Genomic DNA, 21,037 nt, shown 5'->3' with positions numbered 1-21,037 from the left:
TATCCTTATATCTGGCTGAACCATGATGCTTTTTTTCAATATCTATTTTATTATTGCCCTTTGCCATATCATAAAGTTCTATTTTTTTTTTTGAGCTCATACAGACCTAGGTTAATGTTTTGCTGATCAGTTCTATTTTTTTTTTTTGACTATAGAGTTTTTAAACATTGCAATGGAGATTTCACCTGTAAAAAGTTATAAGGCCTTTACTATTATGTTATGTGTTTTATGTATTATATTATGTGTGCACACTTGTGTTTTCTGTTATATGTTTGAATGTACGTATGTCCAAATATCATATATGATGAGCGCTCATGAAAAAATGGATCCAAATTTTTTTTTTATTCACGTGATTTAAATGGTTTAATTTAAATTGGGAAACAGCTGTTGAGGATTGTTTTAATATATGAACAAAAAAGGAGGTTAACAGATCTGTTTGTTTACTTTCACCTTTCCTTTTCATTATATTTAATAATTGTCTTCAAGATAATGCAAATTGTTCAGAAAATTGTTTTCTTTTTTGCCTTCTGGAATGTTACATAATTTTTTCTTTAGCCATTATTGCCAGAATTCCTATCTTCATCCCAGTGCTGGTGAAGACAACGTAAATTGTTAAGAAAATTGTTTTCTTTTAGTGCCTTCTGGAATGTTACATAATTTTTTCTTTAGCCATTATTGCCAGAATTCCTATCTTCATCTCAGTGCTGGTGAAGACAAAGATAAAACCAATCTACAGCTTCTGCAATAGCCATCACTGAACTGCTTGAAGAACTTGCCTGGACTATGTATCACTTGTATGCATTGTGAACTCACCTGTATGCATTGTGAACTATCTGTTGGTGCAGCAACTTGTGGTAATGTTGGGGTATTTTTGCTGATGATGTCATCGGTGGTACAATTTTCCCAAAAGGAGCCGACAATTGGCTGGGTGTATCTTCCTCCCTTCTGCTTGTCATGATCGTTCAGCTAAAATTTGGGGGCCAACAGAGGTGAGGCAAAGAATCTCACCCCCTGCTGGTACAAAGACCTCTCCACAGGTGTGGTTGTATACTGGACCGGTAGTCAGTGACAGGTAAGATCCAATTGCAATGGTACCAACCTAAGGCAGGAGGCTGACGCCTTGAGGTCAGCTCATCCAATAACGGGTAAGGACCATATGTACTATTGGACAACCTAAGGCAGGTACGGTACCTAAGCCACATGCTTGTTGTTTAAACAGAGAGGGGGAGATGCTGAGAGCCACAGCCAAAGGGGCCCCAGCAAACTTTCAGACTGCCAGCTGATGATTGGTTCACAGCGGCCCCAGCAACATCTAGCTGATTGGCTCCTCAGTGGTGATGCTCATTGGGCTGTTTCCCTGCCCTTTCAGACTACAGAGCTGCTCATTTGGGGACTATTTTGGCTCCACCACACAACCCAGCCAATTGGCCTCAAGAGCAGGAGGATGGTGGGAGTTGGAGAGGCTTGTGGAGGAGAGAGGCTTGTGGGATGCCGGTGGTGGCAGTTGGGCTCTGAGGGGTTTTCCTGAGGAGCTGTTTTGTTTGGCGTGTGTGGTTCTAAAAATAAAGTTTGTTTCTTTTGACAAGTGGCTCCTGAATTGTGTCCAGCCAGACTTCGGCATTCTAGGGAGGCTTTGCTTTTGTTCTGTGTTCCAGCTGCTTCTGCCTGTGCCATGCTCCATGTGTTCCCAACGCTGCCCTATGGTAGTAGCCTTTCTAACCTGTATTATCGTAGTTTCTGCTTATTTAAACATTTCAAATTGGTCTCAGCATGTTTTAGTCAGCTTTCTCACTGTTGTGACTAAGAAATCTGGCAAAAAAAAAAAATTTAGAGAAGGAAAAGTTTATTTTGGGCTAAGAGATCTCAGTTCATAGAAAACAAACTCCATTTTTTGGTGCCCAAGGTGAGGCAGAGCATAGTAGTGAAGAGCTTGATGAAGGACAGCAGCTCAGGACATGACAACAAGGAAGAAGAGAGAGCTCCCTGTATTATGAACAAAATATGTACCCTAAAGGCAATCCCCCAGTGATCTGTTTCCTCCTTCCATGCTATCTGTCTCTGGGTACCACCCAGTGAATACATTTAGGAGGATGAATGCATGATTAGGTCAAGACTTTCATAAACCAATCATTTCACCTCAAAAATTTCTTGTATTTTCTCACACATGAGCTTTTGGGAGACACTTGTTATCTACACCATAACATAGCACCATGGTGAAAAAAGTTTCAAATGCATTTGGATTATGTCTCTGTCTTACATAAAATCTGTCAAAAACAATGGAGGACACTTCCATTTGACATTTCCTGGGATCACTTCCTCTCCTCTGCTCTCATGTACCTGATTCTGAGCCTTCCCTGCAGAGTGTACAATAGCATCATGCTGCTGCTGCTTCTAATTCCTCTCATTTAGATGCCTGCTGAACTCTCACTGACTTAAAAAGTCTAAAATAAATATTTTCACTTCTTAGTTTCTGAAGCATTGTTAAGTATCTGTATTGTCTTATTCGTCACTCTGTGTAGACATCATCAGAAATGTGTTACAAACATTATTTCTATGTTAATAGCTAGATATTTTAAATAGTAATATTTAACCCATTGAACATCCTGTAGGGCACTATCTTTTCCATTTTGTAAATAAAAATATTAATATTCTAAAAATATTAAGTAGCCTTACAAAAATGATAAAACTATATTTGACAGAATGGAGGGCACAATATACATTTTCCTTGTTCTTGCTCTCCTAAAATTAAGAAGGAAAGCTCAGTTGAGCTAAGAGACCCTGTCTCTAAATAAAAAATACAAAATAGGACTGGGAATGTGGCTCAGTGGTGGAGTACCCCTGAGTTAAATCCACAGCACCCTAAATAAGTCAACATAAGATAAATAAAATGCTAGATGATATAAGACAGAGTTACTTAAAAGTGTACAAAACATCAGATACTTGTTTCTTGGTGTGTTTCCAATAAAATTTAACTGAAAAAAAGTACAATTTTAGGGAAAATAGCTCTGTTATTTTCTTTATTCATTTTAGCTTTCACAGAATTTTGCTTGAGCAGAAGGAAGGCAAAAGGAAGATCTATGATGTTGAAAAGGAAGATAAATTATCAACAAGCATATTTGTTTCTCAATGTCCTTGTGATTTAGTTATACAATTTATTATTTATTGCTGATATTTTAAGAAAACAACAAAATGGGTAATAATTATGCCTGAAAGAAAATCAATTTCATACATAAACAGCATTCTGAGTAATCAGAAGTGTTATAAGGATATCTGTTTTTTTTTTTTTTTTGAGGTGAAGGGGGGCAGATTATTATATTGGACCAGAATGGAGCTTTTCATTCACTAATGACTTATACACTATGCAGAAATGATTATTGCTAATATTTCAAACATGCACTGGTGCTGCCATTCAGGTTCAAAATTGGTTCATTGGCTGTAACAAACGTCTCTTGCTGAGGGCTGTTGATACTGGGGCACTACATATGGTGGAGGCAGGAAGTCAATGAGAACTCTTTACCTTCTGTTCAGTTTTGCTGTGATCTTACAATTGATATTTTAAAAAATGACAAAAACCAGGCAATCAATAAAGATTCCTAAATGTTCAGCAATAGGTAAATTGCTAATTTAATCACAGTGAAGTCAAGTGATGCACTGCACTTGGTGAAATCTTGAGCACAAATGTCCCTGACTGTCAACTCCAGGAACTGAGGTGTGGAAAAATAAATCAAATTGCAGATGGATGTAAACAGCATGATACTATTTATCTCATATTAAAATATTCAAAGGGGAAGGGATATAGAAAGGGCAGCAGAATAGAATAGACATTATGATTGCTGTATGTATATAGGTGACTGTATAACCAATGTGATTCTGAAATTTGTACAATCAGAAAAATGAGAAATTATACACCAATTGATTCAAATGTATGAATTTCCAAGATCATTTTAATTTAATGTGTAGCTAATAAAAAAACAAAGAAAAAATATTCAAAATAATTCTATGTAAGCCATTAGAATGTACATGTAGCAAAATTCTGAATAAGTTCCCACCAATGATAATACTACATATTCAGCATAATGGTTACTTCTCCTTCCAGAGACCAGGCAGAATGAAATCAGTTCTGCATAAGTAGTTGACTTCAATTCTGTATGCAATGATTTACTTTTTCACTGGGTTATGGTTGTTTTAGAATTTTTGTATGTTTCTAACTTATAAGGTACTTCATTAGAAAACAGCTGTGGAAAATGATGCTTGGTTGGCAGTCAGAATATTTAAAAAACAAAAATTAAAACTCAAGTAATTAATCTAGAAATATATGATTGCTATGAAACTTTGCCTCTTGTTGGATATACATTTTTAGGTTATTTCTTAAAAGCCTGTAGCAGAAAGTGCTTTACTGGAATTTCACCATAATTGAAGGTCTAGAATTGAGTTAAGATGGTTAATTCAGTGAACAATGAAAGGGAACTGTTGAGAACATGTGCACCTTGAAACTAATATCCTTCTGCAGTGCAGAATGTAGTTACTATTCTGACTGCCAGTAACTAAAGTTGGCCACCAGTTTTTTTAGTTAAAAGTCTCAGTTTGCATAATTTCTATGACCAAACTCAGGATTCAAGAGATCTAATTGTAAAAATCTCACAAAACTTGTTCCTTTCTATTCTCATACACCATTCAGAACATTTCTCACACCAGATGTGTGAGGCTTCTCCAACAACATGTGTTCTGGAATTTAAATCAGTTTTTACACTGTCTTCCTGGAGGTGGCCTCATACAACCCCTCACAGGTTAAGGGGTCTGTCCCATAAGATTGCCCCCAACTTCAAATGCTGTTGCAAATGGTAAGTTTTCACCTATATTTTTGATTGGTTATAGACTGAGGCTTCATATGTATTACATGTAGATTTAAAATATATATTTCATGTGTGTGTATGTATGCGTGTGTGTGTGTGTGTGTGTGTGTGTGTGTGTGTGTAGTATGTAATAACTTCTGATAAACAGTAATAAAACATTGCCACAAAATTCGGCATTAAGCTGGTGTTTAAAACAAATCCTTATATTCATCCATTAAATGAATATTCATTCAACTATTGAGTGTAGACTATGTGTTCAGCAGAGTTCAAAATTAGGGTTATGGAGCAGTGATGGATATAGACTTAACATCTCATGATTATTCCTTTTTTAGTAGATGGACAAAAAATCAATTTAGTTCACAATAAGTGGTCAGTGTAATGGAGAAAACTGAAACAAGCAAGGTCCTGGAATTGGCAAGGTAGCCCAGCTGAATGGTGTGGTGGAAGGACTCTCTGAATGCTGAATAGCCTGAACAAACTTTTCACAGCATGTTCAGAGAATAGACATTGTAGGGTCATAGAATGGAGAGTTGAGAGACTGGAAGATAAGATAGAATGAGGAACTGTTCTAAGGACGAGAATGGCCAGGATGGTTGTAGTCCAGTGGGTGAAAGGACAAGTGGTATGAGAACAGAGACAGGAGTTGCTCATTAAGGGATTTGATCCTGGAATAAGAGATCTAGTGCTTAAGGTCAATGAGTATTGTTTAGTGATTGCAAGCAAGAGCATCACCTGACCTGGTCTATGTTTCTAAATGATTTTCCTATTGTGGCAAGAGAGGGGACTGGAGAGACAGGAGATGGCAGAAATTCAAAGTAGGACTATGGTAGAGGCAATATAAGTAGTGGGATTGAGAGTTTTTGCGATTATATTTGAGAGGTGAGGGGAAAAGAAGAATTTGAAATTTTTTGTTGATGAAGAATCAAACCTTGTTGTTGAGATCATGAAAAATCAAACCTTATTGGGAAATGAGGAAAACAGGTGGAGCCAGTGTAGGGTATGAAAGACATACTAATATGGAGTGTTCTGTTATGAAGTGTTAGGTTTGTGACATCTAGGGGAAGGGTCAAGGAAACAGCTTGGTATTGCCAAGAATGCTAAGAAGAGACCTAGAGTAGTGACATACTTACTATAGGTCCTCAGGTTACATTGTGGTATCTACAATTTTAGGTGTTAGTGAGAGTCACTGGTGGAAATGTACACTTACAGAAGAGTAAAGGGCTCAACTCACATGCTGTGGAGGTGGATTGAGGAGAAAGACAGGGGAAATCTGATGCTTGTGTGCATTCATTCTTTTTTTTCTTTCTCTTTATTCCAATCTTTATGAGAATCCTTATTGTCAAAGGTGGAATAATGGACTATAATTTTTTTATTGGTTGTTCAAAACATTACAAAGCTCATGATATATCATCTTTCATACATTTGACTCAATTGGGTTATGAACTCCCATTTTTACCCCAAATACAAATTGCAGAATCACATCAGTTACACTCTCACATTTTTACATAATTGTATATTAGTGACTGTTGTATTCTGCTACCTTTCCTATCCCCTGCTATACCCCCTCCCCTCCCCTCCCATTTTCCCTCTCTACCTCATCTGCTGTTGTTCAATTCTCTCCCTTGTTCCCCCCCCCTCACATCCTCTTCTATGTAATTTTGTGTAACTTTGAGGGTCTCCTACCATTTCTATATGCTTTCCCTTCTCTCTCCCTTTCTCTCCCCCCACTCGTCTTTGTTTAATGTTAATCTTTTCCTCATGCTCTTTCTCCCTGTTCTGTTCTTAGTTGCTCTCTTTATATCAAAGAAGACATATGGCATTTGTTTTTTAAGGATTGGCTAGCTTCACTTAGCATAATCTGCTCTAATGCCATCCATTTCCCAGCAAATTCTATGACTTTGTCATCTTTTAGTGCTGCGTAATATTCCATTGTGTATAGATGCCACATTTGTTTTTTATCCATTCATGTACTGAAGGGCATCTAGGTTGGTTCCACAGTCTAGATATTTTGAATTGCCCTGCTATGATCATTGATGTGGCATTATCCCTATAGTATGCTCTTTTAAGATCCTCAGGGAATAGTCCGACAAGGGCGATAGCTTGGTCAAATGGTGGATCCATTCCCAGCTTTCCCAGGAATCTCTATACTGCTTTCCAAATTGGCCACACCAATTTGCAGTCCCACCAGCAGTGTACAAGTGTACCCTTTTCCCCATATCCTCGTCAACACTTATTGTTGTTTGACTTTATTAATTTTTTTTTTATTGGTCGTTCATAACATTACATAGTTCTTAATACATCATATTACACGGTTTGATTCAAGTGGGTTATGAACTCCCGCTTTTACCCCGTATACAGATTGCTGTATCACATCAGTTACCCTTCCATTGATTGACATATTGCCTTTCTAGTGTCTGATGTATTCTGCTGTCTGTCCTATTCTCTACTATCCCCCCTTCCCTCCCCTCCCCTCCCCTTTTCTCTCTCTACCCCTTCTATTGTAAATCATTTCTTCCATTTGTATTATCTTGTCTTACCCCTCCTTTCCTCTTATATGTCATTTTGTATAACGCTGAGGATCGCCTTCCATTTCCATGCAATTTCCCTTCTCACTCCCTTTCCCTCCCACCTCTCATCCCTGTTTAATGTAAATCTTCTTCTCAAGCTCTTCGTCCCTACCCTGTCCTTGTTTACTCCCCTTATATCAAAGGAGTCATTTGGTATTTGTTTTTTAAAGATTGACTACCTTCACTTAGCATAATCTGCTCTAATGCCATCCATTTCCCTCCAAATTCTATGATTTTGTCATTTTTTAATGCAGAGTAATACTCCATAGTGTATAAATGCCACGTTTTTTATCCATTCATCTATTGAAGGGCATCTAGGCTGGTTCCACAGTCTTGCTATCGTGAATTGAGCTGCTATGAACATCGATGTAGCAGTGTCCCTGTAGCATGCTCTTATTAGGGCTTTAGGGAATAGACCGAAGAGGGGAATAGTTGGGTCAAATGGTGGTTCCATTCCCAGCTTTCCGAGAAATCTCCATACTGCTTTCCAAATTGGCTGCACCAATTTGCAGTCCCACCAGCAATGAACAAGAGTGCCCTTTTCCCTGCATCCTCTCCAGCACTTATTGTTGTTTGACTTCCTAATGGCTGCCAATCTTACTGGAGTGAGATGGTATCTTAAGGTAGTTTTGATTTGCATTTCTCTGACTGCTAGCGATGGTGAGCATTTTTTCTTGTACTTATTGATTGATTGTATGTCCTCCTCTGAGAAGTGTCTGTTCAGGTCCTTGGCCCATTTATTGATTGGGTTATTTGTTATCTTATTGTCTAATTTTTTGAGTTCTTTGTATATTCTGGTTACTAGGGCTCTATCTGAAGTGTGTGGAGTAAAGATTTGTTCCCAGGATGTAGGCTCCCTGTTTATCTCTCTTATTGTTTCTTTTGCTGAGAAAAAACTTTTTAGTTTGAGTAAGTCCCATTTGTTGATTCTAGTTGTTAACTCTTGCGCTATTGGTGTCCTATTGAGGAATTTGGAGCCCGATCCCACAGCATGTAGATCATAACCAACTTTTTCTTCTATCAGATGCCATGTCTCTGATTTAATATCAAGCTCCTTGATCCATTTTGAGTTAACTTTTGTGCATGGTGAGAGATAGGGATTCAGATTCATTTTGATGCAAATGGATTTCCAGTTTTCCCAGCACCATTTGTTGAATATGCTATCCTTCCTCCATTGCATGCTTTTAGCCCCTTTATCAAATATAAGATAGTTGTAGTTTTGTGGATTGGTTACTGTGTCCTCTATTCTGTACCATTGGTCCACCCGCCTGTTTTGGTACCAGTACCATGCTGTTTTTGTTACTATTGCTCTGTAGTATAGTTTGAAGTCTGGTATCGCTACACCGCCTGATTCAAACTTCCTGCTTAGCATTGTTTTTGCTATTCTGGGTCTTTTATTATTCCATATGAATTTCATGATTCTTTTATCTATTTCTACAAGATATGCTGTTGGGATTTTGATTGGCATTGCATTGGACTTATAGAGAACTTTTGGTAATATTGCCATTTTGATGATGTTAGTTCTGCCTATCCATGAGCAGGGTACATTTTTCCATCTTCTAAGATCTTCTTCTATCTCTCTCTCTTAAGGGTTCTGTAGTTTTTAGTATATAAATCTTTCACCTCTTTTGTTAGGTTGATTCCCAAGTATCTTAGTTTCTGTGAGGATATTGTGAATGGAGTGGTTTTCCTCATTTCCATTTCAGAAGTTTTGTTGCTGATATACAGGAATGCCTTTGATTTATGCGTGTTGATTTTATATCCTGCCACTTTGCTGAATTCATTTATTAACTCCAGCAGTTTCTTTGTAGACCCTTTGGGGTCTCTTAAATATATTATCATGTCGTCTGAAAATAGCGATAATTTAAGTTCTTCTTTTCCTATTTTTATGCCTTTAATTTCTTTTGTCTGTCTAATTGCTCTGGCTAGTATTTCAAGAACTAAATTGAATAGAAGTGGTGATAGAGGGCATCCCTGTCTTGTTCCAGATTTTAGAGGGAATACCTTCAGTTTTTCTCCATTTAGGATGATGCTAGCCTGAGGTTTAGCATATATAGCTTTTACAATGTTGAGGTAAGTTCCTGTTATCCCTAGTTTTTCTAGTGTTTTGAACATAAAGGGATGCTGTACTTTGTTGAATGCTTTTTCTGCATCTATGGAGATGATCATATGGTTCTTGTCTTTAAGTCTATTGATGTGGTGAATAGCATTTATTGATTTCCGTATATTGAACCAGCCTTGCAACCCAGGGATGAATCCTACTTGATTATGGTGCACAATTTTTTTGATATGCTTTTGTATTTGATTTGCCAGGATTTTATTGAGAATTTTTGCATCCAAGTTCATTAGAGATATTGGTCTGTAGTTTTCTTTCTTTGAAGTGTCTTTGTCTGGTTTCGGAATCAGGGTGATGTTGGCCTCATAGAATGAATTTGGAAGAGCTCCTTCTTTTTCTATTTCTTGAAATAGCTTTAAAAGTATTGGTATTAATTCTTCTTTGAAGGTTTTGGAGAACTCCGCTGTATACCCATTCAGTCCAGGGCTTTTTTTGGTTGGTAGTCTTTTGATGGCTTCTTCTATTTCTTCCTTTGTTATTGGTCTGTTTAAACTGTGTGTGTCTTCCTGGCTCAATCTGGGCAGATCGTATGACTTAAGAAATTTTTAGATATCTTCATTATCTTTTATTTTATTGGAATATAGGGTTTCAAAATACTTTCTAATTATCTTCTGTATTTCTGTAGTGTCTGTTGTGATATTGCCTTTTTCATCCTGTTTGTTAGTAACTTGAGTTCTCTCTCTTCTTCTTTTCGTTAGCATGGCTAAGGGCCTGTCGATCTTATTTATTTTTTCAAAGAACCAACTTTTAGTTTTATCAATTTTTTCAATGTTTTTTTTTTTTGTTTCGATTTCATTGATTTCTGCTCTAATTTTAATTATTTGTTGTCTTCTACTACATTTGCTGTTGTTTTGCTCTTCCTTTTCTAGGTTTTTGAGGTGTAGTGTGAATTCATTTATTTGTTGTTTTTTTCTTTTTTTGAGGAAAGAACTCCAAGAAATGAATTTCCCTCCTAAAACTGCTTTCATTGTGTCCCATAGATTCTGGTATGTTGTGTCTGTATTGTCATTTTTCTCTAAGAATTTTTTTATCTCTTCCTTTATGTCTTCTGTAACCCATTGATCATTCAGTAACATATTGTTCATTTTCCATGTGATGTAGGATTTTTCCTTCCTTTTTTTATCATTGATTTCCAGTTTCATTCCATTATGATTAGATATGGTGCATGGTATTATCTCCATGCCTTTATATTTACTAAGAGTTGCCCTATGGCATAATATATGGTCTATCTTTGAGTAGGATCCATGTGCTGCTGAGAAGAACGTGTATCCACTTGATGATGGTTGATATATTCTATATATGTCTGTTAAGTCTAGGTTATTGATTGTGCTGTTGAGTTTTATAGTTTCTTTATTCAGTTTTTGTCTAGAGGATCTGTCTATTGGCAAGAGTGGTGTGTTGAAGTCACCCATAATTATTATGTTGTAGTCTATTTGACTCTTGAACTTGAGGAGAGTTTTTTTTTTTTTTTATGAATGTTGCAGCTCCATTGTTTGGTGCATACAAATTGATAATTGTTATGTCTTGTTGGTGGATGGTTCCTTTTAACAGTATATAGTGTCCTTCTTTATCCCTTTTGATTAACTTAGGTTTGAAGTTGATTTTATTCGATATGAGTATGGCCACTCCTGCTTGCTTCCGAGGGCCATGTGAGTGGTATGATTTTTCCCAACCTTTTACCTTCAGCCTGTGTATGTCTTTTCCTATCATATGAGTCTCCTGAAGGCAGCATATTGTTGGATTTGTTTTTTTGGTCCAGGTTACTAGCCTATGTCACTTGATTGGTGAGTTTAGGCCATTAGCATTTAAAGTGGACTGTCGCCAGTGGGCATGCAGTCTCCAGACGCCCAGTCTCGAGGGCCTGGCCTCTAGTCCTCTGGTTTCTCCTGCTAGTCCTGGTTTCTCCTGCTAGACCATTTATTTATTTTAGTTTGGCTAGTTTTTACTTTTTGGTTATTTTCCTCCCCCTTTACTGAGATACCTCCCGCTGTTAGTTTTGGGCACTATTTTTCAATTCCTCTTCTTGTAGTATTTTGCTCAAAATGCTTTGCAGTGCTGATTTTCTGGCTGTGAATTCTTTTAGCTTTGGTTTATCGTGAAAGATTTTAATTTCATTGTCAAATCTGAAGCTTAATTTTGCTGGATACAGTATTCTTGGTTGGAATCCATTATTTTTCAACGTTTGAAATACATTGTTCCAGGATCTTCTCTCTTTCAAAGACTGTGATGGAAAATCAGTCGTTAACCTTATTGGTTTACCCCTGAATGTAATCCGCCTCCTTTCTCTTGTAGCTTTTAATATTCTCTTATTGTTCTGTATGTTGTCTATCTTCATAATTATATGTCTTGGAGTTGGTCTATTACAGTTTTGGATGTTTGGGGTCCTGTAGGCTTCCAGGATTTGGCTATCCATTCCATCTTTCATCTCTGGGAAGTTTTCTAGAATTATTTCATTTAATATGTTGTCCATTCCTTTGGTTTGAATCTCTATGCCTTCTTCTATCCCGATGACTCTCAAATTTGTTTTTTTTTTATGACATCCCATATCTCTTGAATAGATTGCTCGTGGGATTTAAGCATCTTTTCTGTGTTGACTGTATTCTTTTCAAGTTGAAAAACTTTGTCTTCATTATCTGATGTTCTGACTTCTATTTGATCTAGTCTATTTGTAATATTCTTGTTTGAGTTTTTAATTTGGTTTATATTTTCCTGTATTTCTAGGATTACTGTTTGATTTGTTTTTAAGATCTCTATCTCCTGGTAAAGCTCGTTCTTTGCCATTTGAATTTGTTTAATTCATTTTCAAAATATACTATTATTGCTTGGACTTGCTGTCTCATGTCTTCTCTAATATTCCTTTCCATCTGAGTTTGGTATGCCTTGAGTTCTTTCCTTATCCCTGTTTCTGATGCTTCTAGGTCCTCCTGTAGAATTAAGTTGTCCTGCATTGTTTGTACTCCTTTTTTTCCTTGTTTTTTCATGATGCTCACGTTACTTTCCAGCTCTATTTGATTGCTGTGTTTCTGCTCTCTTCTATAGATTTCTTTTGGTTTTGTATATCTCTGTTGTCTCTCCTTTGTGTTGGTAGACTATGCCTGCTAAAATAGATTCCACTGGGAAGGAATTCCGACGGCCAAGCTCCAGTGACATCACCTCTCTGCTATGGCGGGCCCCAGGCTCCTTGCCGGGGTGTCCGAATGGGGGGGGTGGGACTGGACTGTCTCTCGTTGGTTTCAGTTCCTGGTCTCTAGCCTCCCAGTCACGCTGGCAGCCGGCGGGCCATCGGTCGCCGGCAGGGTGGAAGTCTCCAGCCGCCCAGTCTCGAGGGCCTCGCCTCTAGTCCCCGGTTTTCTCCTGCTAGTCCTGGTTTCTCCTGCTAGACCAGATTTCTTCTGAGTGATTCCTCTTGGCAGTTCAAACTGTACTCTGGGCCTGCCGTTTGTTGGGTGTGGAGGGTGGCTACTCTATTGTTTTGATTTTTTCCGCTTGCCCCTCCCCCAGCTCTGGCTAGACAGGTTTCATTTTCGCCGCTGATGGGAGGGGGAGTTGAAGGTCAGGTGTCTCTAGTTTTCCCCGTCTTTATGCAGGCTCGCTCTGATAATCCCTCCCCCGGAAAACCTAGGAGAGATTTTATGTGAATTCCCCACTGTATGGAAGATGAGCTGAGTAACACACACCTGCAATCTGTCGGAGAGTGGCGGTGGTTACTTCATCTCTCCAAGATGGTGGCCGCTGGTTTCCTTGGTAGAGTTTTCATTGTGGAGGATAGAACTGTACCGCTTCCTTCCCCGTCTGAAATCCCAAACTCAGCCCAGGGCTCAGTGAAGGCTCAGCCAGCAGGATTCCACAGAATCCGCAGCAACGTTTCTCCCTGCTTGCTGGTCGCTTCTCGGCAGCGCCCCGCTGTCTGTAGCCATGGGGCAGGCCGCGTGGATCAGTCAGCCTGGACTATAAATTTGATAAGGCACAAGGTCAGCAGAAGTTAAAATATAAAGGGTATAAATAGTTTATATTTATTAGTGATTGTGTTTTGTTTTTCCAAATGTTGAAATATACATGATGGACATACAGAAAAAATATAAAATATCACTTATGGAGATAGCAGGTGAATATATTTGGAAAAAAAATCAGGAATGCAGAAGAAACCAAGTATTAGTCAAAAAGCATAGAAGCAAATATGTAATTAGAGTCCTGTTTTCTATGTGGGAGAAGAAGGAACAACTAAAACTAACATGATCCTCCTTTGGAGACATAAAAATATGTGAGAGGGAGAAGATTGGTTTATAAATAAAAATGTCAAAAAATCAAAGAGGCTGATCCCTGGACTTAAATATTTAGAGGCAAGACAGAAGGTAATCTTCATGTTCTCCCACAACCAAGTGCAGGAACAGGGTAGGCACATGCTCTGTTGTGTTAATGCTGAATCATGACTTCTACAAAAGTTAAAATCATCATCTGCCACTTTCACCACACACTACCTACAGAAAAGTAAAGTAAAGGTAAGTGTTACATTAACTTCACACACTCTAAAACTCAGGAACAAAGTTTAAAAGTGTTTTATTAGATTTACACTGATTAGCAATAAGTTTGAAGCAATGTAGCTGTCCTTATCTATCAGTGATAACTTAGGCTTTGAAGTTCTTAGTTTTAAAAATGTATTCTAGACCTCATATAAAGAATCTTCCTCTGAAAGTGGAAGTTAAGTGATTTCTCCTTTTAAAAGGTTATGGTTTCTGCATATGACTGTGGTCCTTCACATACATAGGAATCATGTGTTCTTCAGGAGCAAGTTGCAACATTCCATGAGCCGATTACATTATTTGTTCTGATAATCATTCATCTGTCACTTGACAACAGACATACATTCATCAGCTCTCCCACCTCTTGGAGGCAGGTATTGTGCTTGGTGTTGCCACAGAGAAGTGCAGAGTTGCAATATCTGAGCTCCAGAGCAGATCATGCAGAGGCTCTGACCATTTGCTGGCAGTCTGCAGAGATTTTTTTTATTGTTTGTGGTTGTTTACAAAAGTCTTTGTGTGTGTGTGTGTGTGTGTGTGTGTGCGTGTGTGTGTGTCTTTCCTCAGATTAACAGTGAGGTTGGGGCTAGGAAAAACAAAAACATCTAAGACAAGGAATCATTGGTGTAGGTTTTACATGTATGGAATAACTAAAATACATAGTTTTGCTTTTATTTTCAAATTCTCCAGCTTCTCCTCTCAGGATCACAGTCCATTACCTTTGCTCCATTGACTTTATTTTTTTCCCTCTGGGCTGTATTACTCTGAGATGTTGGTACAACTGCAGCAACATAACAAAACCGCATTAATTTTTCCTATTTAAAAGATAAAATACTTTAAAAGTTGATCTTGATCTTTTTGTGTCTTGTCTGCCTCTGTGAAGCTGTTCACATGTGTGAACATGCTCAGTAGTTCTTCTGTTGGTCAATATTATGATGCTATAGTGATTTTTAGAGATTTTCATTTTGTAGTTCTTCATAGGTTTGGGTCTAAATGATAAATTGAGTTGATCTTAGTCTAAGTCCTTAAAATGTTTAGAGAAAACACTTAGCAACATATGAACACCTTTACCAAAAAAAGAACACAGCTAAAAGGCTACAGAAGTGCCTGCCATTCATCTAAGTAGTAGCTGGTGTAGTGGCTTCAAGAGCTTCAATGGTTTCCATGATGTAAAGCTATGTCATGGGTCCATGAGTTGTGGTGCTAAGGAAGCTACAATGACTTTTATTTTTAAACTTATACATTAGTGGAAAGCACTCTAGTCTAGATCATATTTTGAATTTTTATTCAAATGATCTAAAAACATATATCCTCAGCCAGAATCTCACCCTTGTTTTCTATCTATTCTTCATAGATGGTTTCACTCTGCATCAATCTATATGTTGGAAGGCATCCCTCCTGTCAGCCAATCACCCTGCCCTATTCACTTTACCTTTAAATATTTACTGAACTTCTCTGTCCTCTGTTTGATCCAAATAATATCTTAGAATAAGCCTCCTCATGGCCATCTTCTCACTTTTGCCTCCTTCAACTATATGCTCTACAAAGAAACCAATGTGATCTTTGGCAAAGGATCTGACTATGTCTCTTCCTTGTTTGAAAACTTCTGATATAATTGAGAGTAACCCCCCAAGTTCTAGGCTCTGCACTCTTGTACCCCTGCCTTCATCTTCAATTTCTCTCAAATCTCTGGCCTTTGTTCTCATTTTTCTAGATCCACTGGACTCCTTTGTGCCCCAGAGCCCTTGCACCTACCAACCACCTTTCCTGAAAAGCTCCTAATTTTTTTTCTATATTTAGTTAACTCAAATTGGGCTCTTAGTTTTTTGTTGTTGTTGTTGTTATACATAGACACAATATCTTTATTTTTTTAATGTGATGCTTAGGATCAAATCCATTTTCTCACCTGCACGAGCCAAGTGCTCCGCCACTAAGCCACAATTTCAGCCTTGCTCCTATTTTCTTTAGAGAATGTTTCTTAACTGAAAACTGAGTCAAATTGCTCTTGTTACAGTTTCATTTCTTCTTTCCAACATTAGGTGAACAGTCATTTCATAATTAATGTGTCACATATATGCTATAAAGTTGAGCCTATTGTCTCTCATGTTTGTTGCATGATTCTCAATTTAGGGTTTCACACATAGTACGCACTCAATGAGTATTCATTGAATTAAAAAGTGAACTTTTCAGAGCTCACATACTGAACATCTGGCAGAACAAGGACCTGAAACCATTTTGACTATTATCAAGCTCATCTCTGCATTCTACTATTGCCATTTATGCCACCACTGTGTTAATGTCTTAAGACATCAGAACTGAAGCATGCTTCAGAGTGAATGTGTACAGGGGGCCTCTGCCTTAAATTCATAAAACATTTTGCAACAGCTGTGTGTCCACCTATCCTCACATGTGCTTCTTCTGAACTGAGTTAGAAAAGGCACTGGTGATAAAAATCAAGGGGTTCAAGAAAACTATTTTTAGCAAAAACAAAAAGGTAAGATTAAAAACTGAAATACAGTAGCTGGCTGAGTTTTCCTTTATTTGACATGGAAAGAACAAAAAGCAATTTGTGCAACTTTTCAGCAATCATTCAGCCAGAACCTGAGATCCATCATCAAGTATGAGATAGGACTAGAAGGAAAATATGAAAGATGATTTACTGTGGTGTTGAGTTAGGTGAGAAAAACACACAATGCCAGTTTCATGAGGTTGGGGGGAGGGGTTTGTCTTTGCTCACAGCCATGTCCCCAGTCCTGGAACATCGCTAGTAATTTAGTAGATGTGCAGAAAAGACATGATGAATAAATGAATGCAAATGTGATTTCAAAAGTTTATCTACCAGTGAGGACATGCCAGGTTGTGCTACAGTAACAAGTACAAAATCCAAGTGGATTAACATAACAAATTTTTATGTTCTCTGCTAAGTCTACCAATGGCCCAGGAAATGTCCTGGGAGCTGCCCTCTGTATACACTCTGACAACATTATGAGGCAACAGGTATAGAGAGGGCTGGGGATTCAACCACTGAAAGTGATCCCCATCACTGGGTAAAGTAAGTCATAGGGCCATGCCTACTTCAAAGGGGCAGGAAAGTAAAACACTGTCAATCTCTCAGCAAAGAATAAACCTGACATTAGTGAACACAGTAATTCTAACCACAACAGCTGTACAGATATTAAAGTGAATTGTTCTATTTGGTTCTCAAAAATATCATCTTTTCTCCAACAGTTTAATGACCTCACTTGTGACTTTGAGTTTGAAAAATTGTTGTTGGGTCCACACAAGTGTGACTGATATTTTTATAACAGAGTGTGAGGGAAATTCAAGTCCGATTGTGAGAAATTACCATAATGCTGTCTGTCACAGCTCCATATGGACAAATATGGACACTGCTCTTGGGATGCACACGTACATGCACACACACACAGAAACACACAGTGGATTATTTTCTTCAAGAGCAAAACACAATAAGGCAAATACAATGCTCAGCTCCAGGTTGTCTGTGGCTTCCTTTCTCCAGTCACTGCCTTGGGAGATATTTGTTGCTGCTCTCCTTCATTAATGAATGACTGTGTGTGTGTGTGTGTGTGTGTGTGTGTGTGTGTGTAAGGGAAAGGTCTACTTTGTATAACAATGTTCAGTGGAATTCACATTGGATTTTAGTGGAAAATTGAGTGGACCATGGAGTGAGTTTAGGAGCTCAGGCTCTATAATCAGAGAACTTGGATTCAATCTTAGTATCACCAGAGTCTGCCTTTGTGATGATGGAAAAGTGAATTCTTTGACCTCAGTTTCTTCATCTACAAAATGGGCATAATGGTTATATCTGCCTCAATGTGTTGGTAAGAGTTAAAGGAGTTAATCCATGTAAAACACTTAATGAATAGTAGTGGTTATCATTGTTTTTTATACTCATCTGTATGTTGTTTCTATCATGCTCAAGCCACTCAAGGCTCCAGTCACTGAAACTTTGTGTGGGCAGAATGGCCACAGAGCTATGCTGTTCAGGGGAGCAACACACAGATTTAGGGAGATGCTAGGCACCGACACTGCCACTTGGTGTGATCTGAACCATAATGTCTACCTATTCCTCAAGTTCCTCCTCTGAAAGCCTCTAACATTCTTTTTTTTTTAAATCCCAACAACAATTTCTCTGTGTTAAAACTTCATCATGCCATTGCCTGGGGAGAGAAAACACATGTCCCTGTCACCACATGACAGAGACACCTTATTGTATTCCTAAGCAGTGGGTACAGCCAGAACAAGGCCTTTTGGTGTGAGAAGGGAGGAGAACAGGCCAGGAAGTCAATATGGAGCCACGAGGAGCTTGGAACAGGAGGTGGTGGATGCTGATGGCTAGTTTGGAAGTGAAGCATGTGGGTGCTGGATGTTGGTGCTGGATGTTGGTGTTTGGAGCACAACACCTGGTACACACTGGGTCCTCAATAAGCATTAGCTATTCAGAAAGAGGGATCCTGGAAACTAGCTTGTGTGAACTGTCACCAGTGTGCCTAGGATAGGGAGTCAGAGGGCCAGGAAGGAGGGCCAAGTAGATGTGCTAGAAGATGTATTCGGTCCATCCAGAAGCCCAGAGGAAGCCAGTGTCTCTGCCACCCCTTAACTGGGAAGAACCAACCCCTAGCTCAGAGGCTTCTAGAAATCAAAGCTTCCCCAGAGAGACTTCTTTAGTGACACAGAGAGGCAACCAAAGCCAGACTCTGAGAGGACAAGGGAGCACATTTCCCTTTCCTGTTTTCTTGCCTGCTCTGACAGGAGGAAAGTTGGTGACACAAGGACCCTGCAATTTGGGATTTGATCTTTCTACTAGGATGTTTAAATCCTAAATGATTTAAGTGTTAAGTAATTTTGATGCTTATGTTAAGTAATGCAATCCAGCCCTGCTGTGGCCTAGACAGAACCTCAGTGAAGGGATGTGACAGGTGCTCCCAGCAAAGTCCTTAAAATGATGCCCAATGCTGCCATCTAGTGTGAATCATGGACCTTTTGAATTTTTAAGTTAGAATTGCATTCATTTATTAATTTATTATTGTTTATGCAGTTATAATTATTGGCTCTATTGGTCTTAGACTTTCCAGACATGGCCTTAGTCTTCTGTTGTTAATTTAAGTCATCAGTAGTAAATACTATGTTTAAACCTGTCAGTTTGGCATGACAGATTTCTGCACCCAGAGTAGAAAGTCCCCTTTTCCAGTCCCAGTGTTGATTCTTTTATTGAATAATGTTATTACCTCATATAAATAAAACAGTGATCAGAACTCTTAAGTGTCTAGAAATAGCTTCAATGGCAAATTCTACCAGATGGTCAAGAGAAAATAATTCCAATTTCACACAAATTGCATGAAGGCAAGTTTGTCATACCATAAATGGTTTGAAAAGCATTAAGTGACTCCAGTTGAGGGACAATCTTTCCAGGTAATGGAACCTGGCCTAGGAGTCAGGTCCTTGGTTTGGGCTGGGACTTTGGCCCTTTCCAGCTGTGTGTCTTTGACCTTCTCAGCAGAACATAGAGGCCACAAAAGGATTTCTGAAGTCCCTTCCAATCCCAGGGTTCTTACATTCAGACTTGGCTCTATAGCCTCTTTATTTGGAGTTGCTTTTTGAGATTAATTTCCATGCCTATAAATTGGAACTGGTCTGATTTATGGGGAAATTTTTATGGACATGGCAGAGAAATATTAATGTCAATTGTTCATGGAATTTAAAATCTAATAAATTCAGAGAAGAATAAAGAAGGCTAGTGTTGCCCAGTTAAACAGGATGGCTCCCTAGCATAGTGGTGGCCAGGCTCTCTTTTTGGAAAATGAGTTAGGTAGGTGAGATCTGAAACCACCTTTTTTTGGGGGGGGGGGTAGTAAACTGACAATTATGCAGTCTACAACCTTAGAAACTGCTTTTCTTGATCTCTAAGGAAGGCTGCCTCCTTTTCATTGATGCTCATCTGCTCCTTTTTCTGGGTAGATCAATGTCATCACCCCTCTGACCTGCTAGAACCAGCTCTAGACTCTGAAATTAGCAATCTTAAGGCCTTCCTGTAGCTTCTTTTTTATTACTAATAAAAGGATGCTTTATATAAAATTATTTGTAGTGAGAGTGTAAGAATAATATTATAAAAACCAAAATTTTCTAAAATAATGTTATATACTTCAAATAAATGGAAGAGTGGTCAAAAAATACTTAAGTGTTCATAAATAGTTTCAATTGCAAATTCTACCAAGGTAATCAAGAGAAAACAATTCCAATTTCACACAAAGTATTCCTGAGAATAACACAAAAGGGAATGTTTTCCAAACTTAAGTTAGGAGCTTGTCAACATCTTGATTCCAGAACCTATCAAAGATAGTAGGAGACAGAAAAATTTTGGCCAATAATTCTATAGTTATAGACACAAAAATTCTCTACAATATATGGACAGGCCAAATCCAGCAGCACAGCTGAGGGATAGTATATCAGAATCAAGTATATTTCTTCCAGGAATGCAAACCTGGCTTGAGCATTAATTAATGTAAATTTTAAACATTAACTAATGTAATTTTCTCACTTATCAGATTAAGAGAAAATGTGTGATTATTTTAATAAATATATAAAATAATGAAATTGAATATCATTTATGATTTTAAAAATTCTTCTAAAGCTATACATTTTTAACATGATAGAGTAAACAAAATAAAAATCCTGCCACAGACATTCTCAGTGGTAAAAAAAGTGAAAATGTTTCTTTTGCAATGAATAACAATGTAAGGGCTATCACAATTTTTATTCATCATTGAACTAAAGGTCTTAGTACAGTAAGGCAGGAAAAATAAATAAAAATATAAGAATTTTAAAATTATATATTATTAATTTAAATTATATATTATTAACCAATATATAGGTTAATTTTATTTTTATTTGATATAATATTTATACATCTTTATGGGGCACATTATGATAATTTTGTATGTGTATATAATGTAAGATAAACAA

Source organism: Urocitellus parryii, chromosome 9 (genome assembly GCF_045843805.1).
Source record: "Urocitellus parryii isolate mUroPar1 chromosome 9, mUroPar1.hap1, whole genome shotgun sequence".
Lineage (NCBI taxonomy): Eukaryota > Metazoa > Chordata > Mammalia > Rodentia > Sciuridae > Urocitellus > Urocitellus parryii.
Note: the sequence above shows the minus strand (reverse complement) of the source record.